Consider the following 8,255-nt stretch of genomic DNA (forward strand, 5'->3'; position numbering starts at 1 on the left):
TCCCAGGGTGCCACGCTTCTCTAATCAAGTCGGTGGGGTCTAGGGTGGGAGGCCTCATGGGATAGGACTCAGCGTTTTGTCGAGTGCTGTACCCCACGTCTACTCATGACATTGGCTTAGACATTGTCATTGGCGTGGCCACATCCGAGCGCCGAGGACCCCGTAAAATGCCATGCCACTGTGCGCTCAGGATGAAAATGACATGGATTAAGTGAATAACTCACCTGTCCGCCACACCCGGTTCAGATTCTTTACCACGTCCTAACAAATGACGTGATAAAAAAACCTCAGTCCGTTTTCGTTTTGGTTTCTCCAGAAAATATATCCAGAGACCTGGGCCAGGTGACCCTTACAGGGTGTCATTTAACCCCGAGGTTCAGTGCCCAATAAACCAAGTTCAATAATCGTTTACTGCAAGGGCGTGTAGGGCGCTCGTCCCCAAACACAGACATAACAATCACAAATTTGCATAACTTAGTCTTGATTTTTTTTTTTTTTACGTTTTTGCAATTAGAGGAGAGAAAAGAGAAGCAGAATTTAAAATTTGCAGCAGGCTTGCATGGCGAGTCTCGTATTTGGTTTGGCACAAGTAAGTGGATGTCTGAGAGACCTGATGAAGTTCTGGAAGCATTCTCAAAAAAAAAAAGAAAGAAAAGAAAAGCCAGCCAAGCCCACGTTTTTCCGGAACGTATTTGTAAGCAGTTCTCCCTTTGATCTACAAGGGGGCTACTCTGAATCAGCCATGGCCTTCTCACCTCGACAGACCAAAGCACTAAAGTGCTGTGCTCAGCTCGTGCAAAAGCCTAAGTTCACGTTAGCTAGTGTGTCTGGAAAGTGAAAGGCCTGGTGAAAATAGGCGCCAGCTGTGAGGCTGTCCACACTCGTCCACAGTCCACAGGCTGCATGGCGGGGGCTTGCACCCACCGGCCGGGGTCTAAGCCGCTCTCGTCCCGTTGAACAGTGTGTGCTCGTGAAGCCCCAGACTAAACAGCGTGCTCAACGGCAAAGCAAACGGACACACACAAAACAGATTTGTTGAGTAATATAAACACCAGCTTATGGTCGCCAGTTTATAAAACAATAAAACCAAACGCTAAGCACGACCTTGTTAAAATGTGCTGTGAACGTTTTCCATTTTACTTTATTACATTACTAGTTTCAAGTATACGACACATTGGTTAGACATTTATATAGTTTATGAAACGATCTCCCTGATGACCCTGTCTACGCCCGGCCATTGCACTACTGCCGACTGCGTTCCCTCTGCCGTGCTCCCCGTCCCCGTGACCATCTATCAGCTACTGAATTGTACTTCTTTAACCCTTCACCCCATTCTCCCAGCCCCCCAGCCCCTCCCCTCTGGCTGTCACCAGATTGTCTTCTATGTTTGTGAGTCTACCTTTGTGTTTTTGATTAGTTTGATCTTTTTGTTCCTTAGATTTCACATATAAGTGAAATCATATGGTATTTATCATTCTGTGTCTGACATACTTGACTAATCGTTATAAGCTTCAGGTCCACCTACGTCATTTTGACTGATAGGATTTCATTATTCTTTAGCGATTTTTTTTTTTTAGGTGAAGCGATCCTTGGTTGACCTCACAGATTGCAAGGACCTTGTCAGCTTACAATCCCTTATTTTTTTATTTTGTACGCCTACAGCACCTGGTCTTCCTAGGTGGTCTCCCATCCAAGTACTAACCAGGCCCGACCCTGCTTAGCTTCTGAGATCAGATGAGATCGGGCTTGTTCAGGGTGGCGTGGCCATAGACTTCTAGTCTATTGATGGGCATTTAGGTTGCTTCCATATCTCGGCTATTGTGAATAGTGCTGCCGTGAGCATAGGGGTGCTTAGATCTTTACGAATTATTGTTTTGGTTTTCTTTGGCTAAATACCCAGAAGCGCAATTGTTGGGTCAAAAGGTAAATCCATTTTTAATTTTTTGAGATCAGTATGCTGTACATTGTAAAAAAATCACTCATTAACCATCGGTCATACTGAATCCTTGGATGACTGGCTCTATTTCTGCCTGTCACTCAAAGAGAGGCTGCAGATCCATGGGGAAAAACAAACAAATACACAAACACATAAACACACAAACAAAAACACTCTTCTAATGTGAGATGTCTGAGTGAGTCAGACACAGTGCCCTCCAGAATTTACAATTTTACTCTTATTTAGACGTTAGGAGATCAAACAGGATGTGTCAGACTGGCTATAGAATATGTAGTCACGAGGGAATGTGCTATGGGTAAATGAGATCGGGTGGGTGCTAACTCTACCTCACTTTCAAAATGGAAAATAAAATTAAATACTGGAGAGAGTTCGAGTTGCTGTCCTTCTAACACAGTGGAATTTTCTGGATTCCTGGAATCACAACACGGTGGTGGCCATAAATGTTCTGTTGTCACATTTATCTGACTTGGGCGAAGAGAGCCATTGGTGAGATATTTATTTGATAAATTGATGTATCCCCAATCATTTTTACAGAAATAATGTAACGCAGCTAACAAAAATACATTCGACATAACAAAATAAAATAAATAACACTTAAAATTGATAAACGAGAAACTAGATAAACAAAAGATGGAGCCAGAATACATCAAATTACTTCCACTTTGATCACTCCCTATAGGAGTATTATCCATATTTGAATTTTGGGGGAAAAAGGCTCAACTTTCCAGGTGGCACACAGTGGGCATCCGTCGCTCTTGCCTACTGTGCCCAGGGCTCCTGACCCCAACTTTCCCCTTCTCGCCTTCCCTTAAATCGACTCTTGCATCTGTGAACTCTCCCTCTCCGTGCTGGGGATCCCCCAGGCTCGATGATTCATTGGAAGGAATCGCAGTGCTCAGAAAAGCTGTTAGCCTCACAGTCGCAGTTTACATCATTGAAAGGATCCAGGGTAAAATCAACAAACAGGAAAAAGACATGGGTGACCTCCAGGAGAAATGTTGTTGTCCCAGAATTAATTATATCGCACCTTTGTTTTTAAGACTCATTGTATCGTATCACCGTTTTTTCTCAGATGGCTTTACAGCGTCCCAGGAGACAAAGACAAAGACAATCATGTCTATGATGGATGAGAAAATTGAAACGTGGAATGTTTCACTTAAAAGTCCCTGGTCAGTAATGAAAGTGAGGATAAAGGCCATATACTCATGCTGATCGTAAGTTATTTATTTAACCATAAAACCGTTTGATCGTAAGTTATTTATTTAACAATAAAACGATTTGATAAAACGCTAGATATGTGGGTGAGAAAAGAATCTGATTCAGCCCAGCGAAAGGTCCGGCGTGAAAATTGATGTGAAAACTGTAATGTGGCGTGTGCTGTAATATCAATGTTGCTTATTATTATCTCTTTATTTGCAACTTCCACAGAAACATACAGAGCGCCTACGATATTCTAGGTGTATGTTGAGGATAGAGTATAAGATACGTGATCCCTGATCCTTAGACCTTGCAGTCTGGTGAAAAAAGCCATATTAAAACACGAATACTTAATTATTATTATTATCGTACAGAAACGATAATTATTATTTCCTGTGGGAACGCAGGAAAAATGTGTCCCTGTTGACGATGGAGCCATGGTATTTGTGCTAGTAGAACGGGACAGGGACCTACCTTACGCACGCAAGGACCTGGCTATAGGTACCACCCGGGTTACTTTGGACAAAGCGTGAGGGGCGGGCTGTGAGGGCTCTGGGCTCTTTTTCAGCATTGACTTCCATTCACTCCCAGGAAATCCATTTCTTGAATACTCAAGCATGTGAACAGGAATACGTGGATTCGTCTGAGTAATCCCGAAGCTTATGTCTCACACTGTCCCTAAGAAGCCCTTGACAGTGGGAGGGGGGTGCCCAACACCTGTAGGATAGGCTCATTCTCCAGCGCACAGAGCACCCGCTGCCTGCGAACAGTGTGGGCGCAGAGCGCACGTGTGTGATCTGGGGTACGCTTCAGCCTAGGAAGATTGCTAATTTTGTAAGCAGACTACTTATGCCTTTACTTGTGACGTCACCCAAAGGGATGGCGGACGTTGAGAACGGGAGGAGTGTGAAGCGGGCTCATCCCTGCGTGCTCGCCGTCTTTCCACCGGGCCGGAGGAGCTGCGAGCCAGACTCCCGCCCCGTCCGGGCTGCGCCGTCCTGCTGCGAACTTCCTATGTATTCCAAACATACCTGTCGCCCGTCATTGGTGTGGCGCTGTTTATTGTAGGAGACTGGCATATATCCTGGAGAAACGTCTGACGCCCTTTGAAATAGAGGATCACCCCCAAGACCATGACATAGTCGCCCCTCCAGGATCATGCTTAAGTTTTTTCAATCCAGAACTGTGATCTGTAACAATTTTTTTTTTTTTCTGAACTTGAAGAAATATTAAAAGTGTCAGAGTCCACCTTTATCTTTGGTATATATAAAAATCAGATTCCACTATTCCTACTTTTTTTTCTTACGATATTTCATACACGTTTTCTGTGTTGGTCTTTGATTAAGCTGCTGCCAACGAAGTACTTCGGTCCTTTTTCCACTCAGTGAGTGTGACGTAGAGCAATGATTCTCAAACTTCGGCATAGAGCAGAGTCACCTGGAGGCTCCGTAAGAGCCGCTGACACCCAGTGCTGCAGCCCGTCTCCCACCTGGTGTGGACAGCCTTACCAGCGAGGTCTGGGCGCCATCCACACCGCCGTCTGCCACATGGCAGGAGCACAGTATCTTTTGGGTCACCTCCCATCAGACTTTGCTGTTAACCCTATGAAAAACAGAGAGAGTGTTAAAAGGCACCAAAACATTATAATAAAAAAGAACCAATTGCTGTTCACGTAATTAAATGTTAAATCTTGGAGCAAAATAAAATAAACACATTCAGTTTTTATCTAGATCGCACCAATATAATAGCAAAATTAATAGCTACTTGTTGGCATGGATACCTCCCTTAACCAAACAAGTCTCGCAAGGATATGCCAACTTCAGATCGACTGAGATTGCCGTTTTAAATCGCTGATAAATTTCCCAAATGCAAGATTTTCCTCAAAGAGTCCTTCTGAAATTTTAAATTAAAAAAAAAAAAAAAACCCCTCAGATTGCTTGACCTAAATGGCATTAACGAATCGACCACACACCCTATTCAAAAACACAGGGACGCAGGGTCTAAGAGGTTGCATTGCAGGGTGATGAAGTAATGTCAGAAACAGAGTCCACTCCACCCAGTCGCCTCTCTCTCAGCTTCCGCCTTGGCTTACAGGTGGCTGCCAGAGGGACGGGAACCAATTACCGAGAAACATTCCAAACAAGTCAGGATCTTGGAAAAGTAGCTGGCATGGGAAATTATTCCAGCTCAGGTCCCTCTGCGAGTCGCATGTCCTCGCCCGAAAGGAACATGCACGTGGTGTTTTTCTTATGTGTCTTGATAGTTTTCTTTCTCAACTTTGCCATAAAATGTTCAAGGAATTATTTATGTTTCAATTAATAATGACTACTGTAATTAAAATTAGTTTTATAGGTTGTGAATAATATGATTCATGAGAACAAATAGAGTATTTAACACACAGATGTGACATTGCATTTCTCATGGACCTTGTTTATAGATGCGGATTTCGAAGATGTAATCTTTTAATTACGAAAAACCCACCCCGTTCCGTGTTTTTACACTTATTTCTTTACCTTTATTCTTCAGAAAATTCAAGTGAGAAAAATAACTTTCTAAAAAATTTCTTTCCGGAGAAACCCTCCCCTTCATTGTCCACCAGCAGATGGACTCACCTGATATCTGAAGAGTGAATAGAGAATAAGAAAGAAGTCTGGATCCACTCTTGGGGGCCTTCGTGATATTAAGAGAGGACAAAGAAGAGCCAGCCCCTTGGCCACGTGTTGGTTCCATGCCCTCTGCCGTAGGGCTGCATTCAGGCTGGGCGGCACAGAGGGGCCAGCGCGAAGGGTCTGCAGCCCTCGGAGAAGGGGGCAGCAGGACAAAGGGATCGGACCCTCTTGGAAAGAGCAAGACTTTGGCCCCACCAAAGCTGCGACTCCAGGCCTGTGGGTGTGTGCAGGGCGTGTGCAGGTGTGATACAGCATCATTTTTCTGTGAGTAAACGCTGCATTGTGGGAGACCGGCCAGGTGAGGGGAGGACGCAAATACTTTTCCAATGTCGAAATTAAGAAAAAGAATTGTAGAGCTGGCGGACCAGTCAGTTCGACATTGGTCATGGGTGATAACGAGGAAGTAGTTATGAACAGGCCGATGGGCACTTAGAAGGGAGCAGTGGTCACGAGACGCAGCTCAGTGGGTTCCACAAAAGTGTGGGTTTCTCTACGTGATGGTGAATCCCCTTTGCTGGGTTCGGGGTCCGTGAAGACTAATGACGAGCGACACCTGTTGCCAAGGAGCATGTTCCATCCACACGTCAGGACACGTCAGCCGTGGTCTCCTACTTCACCCGTGCGAGAAGCTGCCCCTTCGATGTTCTCGTGCCCCATTCAACAGGTCGGAGCTGCCCCCGAGGTCCACTCCAAGACCACCAGGAGTTAATGGCTGTCAATCAAAGGAGAAGAGCTCAAAGCTCATACAATCATGTCTCGTTCCTTGTCATGTGTTAACCTCCGTTCAGTGGTTTGGGTCAGGGTACACACACACGCACGTGCGCGCACACAGACGCCACACGCACACGCAAAGCCATGCTTTTAGGATTTGCACATGGTAGAAACCTGGGTTGAGGTGTTAATTGATATAGCAGATGACAGAATTGAGCTTCGGAATTATTCAGAACGAGAGGACTGGGGCCAGGGAAGCAGAATGAAATTTAAATGAGCCGTGTAAACTTAGGGGCCCCCAGGAATTCATGCGAGTTGCGTGTAAGTTTGCCAGCAATCAGAGAGAGCTTTATACATTTTCCAGATTAATGCTCACAAAACCGGAGTGTGCGTTTACGGAAGGCCTAGCGTTTTGATTTTCGGGGCCCATGGGGACAGCTCTGGCTGTTCACACCCATAGCAACACGGCTTCCGTTTTTACACACCCACAGAGAATGCTTACAGTGAAGAACATGGGGACGAGGGGGAGACCACCCACTAGGAGAAGCCCTCAGGTCACCTCGGCTGATGGAACTTGAACAGGAGCAGAAGCGTGGGGACTCGGACCCATTGTCCCACGGGTCACAGTGTGCACACATCGATGCGCTTTATTGAAATCAGATTGTGACTTAGCTTTAAGAAGTGTGCGTGTGTACAAACCTCCCCTATGAGGTGGCGAGGCACTTGTCAGGAGGCCTATTCAAGGCAAGGCCGGCCATATCTGGGACAAGGTAGAGCGAATCCAATGAGAGGGCAGGGACACAGGATTGGACAGGCGGGTCTCAGGCCCTTCCAGCTCCAAGGCTAGCGGGGTATAGTGAGCTCAGCATCAGGTTTCGGTGAGACTCGGTCTCATCACGGCCTTTTCTCTCTTTGCTTCTAGCTGTTCCCTGAGGCGGCTCGTTGGAGTTGAAGTCATGCTTGTCTAGCTTCCAGCTCTGAGCTCGGAAAGCACGGGTTCTGGAAACCCGATGAAAATTTCTGTGGACAATTAGTAAAGGAAGTTTAAATCGTAATTGGCGATTTTTTAAATTGCTTCCATAAGAAAGAAACAACAATTTTTTTTTTTCTGGATAAAATAAAACGTAGAATAGAAGGAAAATGTAGTAGATGAAAACTTGATGGATTGAAGACGACGTGAAACTCATTTTCTCGCACTCTCTTTATACATGAGATAACAGTTGCAAAATATTTTGAAAGTATGAAGTAGTAACTATAACAGTGTTTTATGAAGCCCGGTATAATTTAGTAACGGATGACAGGAAATGCAGTAATCCCGCCACATGTCACCTCTGAGGAATGAACTTGCAGGCTACATCAGAATTCTCGGTCTCGGTTTACTCCTTTCTCAGAAGGGAGAATGAGGAGCGAGGACAAGTGGCCACGTGATTTGTTGGTGTCCTCGTCCGCTTGGAATTTTAGGGTGCCGCCTGCTCCACACTCGGGCGGCCGCCGGGGAGGCCCCACCCTTCCTTCGGCCCTTCGTCCATCCATCATCCCTCTTGCTCATCGCCGCTCTGTGCCACACCTTCGATGCGCGTTTCCTGTCTGTTCCTCTCGTTTTCACGGTGTGGGCGACGGTCCACACCTTCTGAGGCTGGCGGTTTTTGAGGAAGACGCATTCGAAGAAGACGAACGGCGAGACCATTGCTTCGGGTGGAGAGAGCCACAAAACGGGGACC

The 8,255-nt window shown here is 45.8% G+C and overlaps 1 non-coding gene across 1 annotated transcript; it reads right to left on the bottom strand.

Annotated features, from left to right (window-relative positions):
• Nucleotides 1-1,653: 1,653 nt before the first annotated feature.
• On the bottom strand, nt 1,654-1,772 carry LOC112484093. The gene has a single exon (XR_003047889.1). It is a non-coding gene; the product is annotated as a 5S ribosomal RNA (ribosomal RNA).
• Nucleotides 1,773-8,255: the final 6,483 nt, after the last annotated feature.

The sequence above is a fragment of the Pteropus alecto genome, unplaced genomic scaffold (assembly GCF_000325575.1).
Source record: "Pteropus alecto unplaced genomic scaffold, ASM32557v1 scaffold137, whole genome shotgun sequence".
NCBI classification, from domain to species: Eukaryota; Metazoa; Chordata; class Mammalia; order Chiroptera; family Pteropodidae; genus Pteropus; species Pteropus alecto.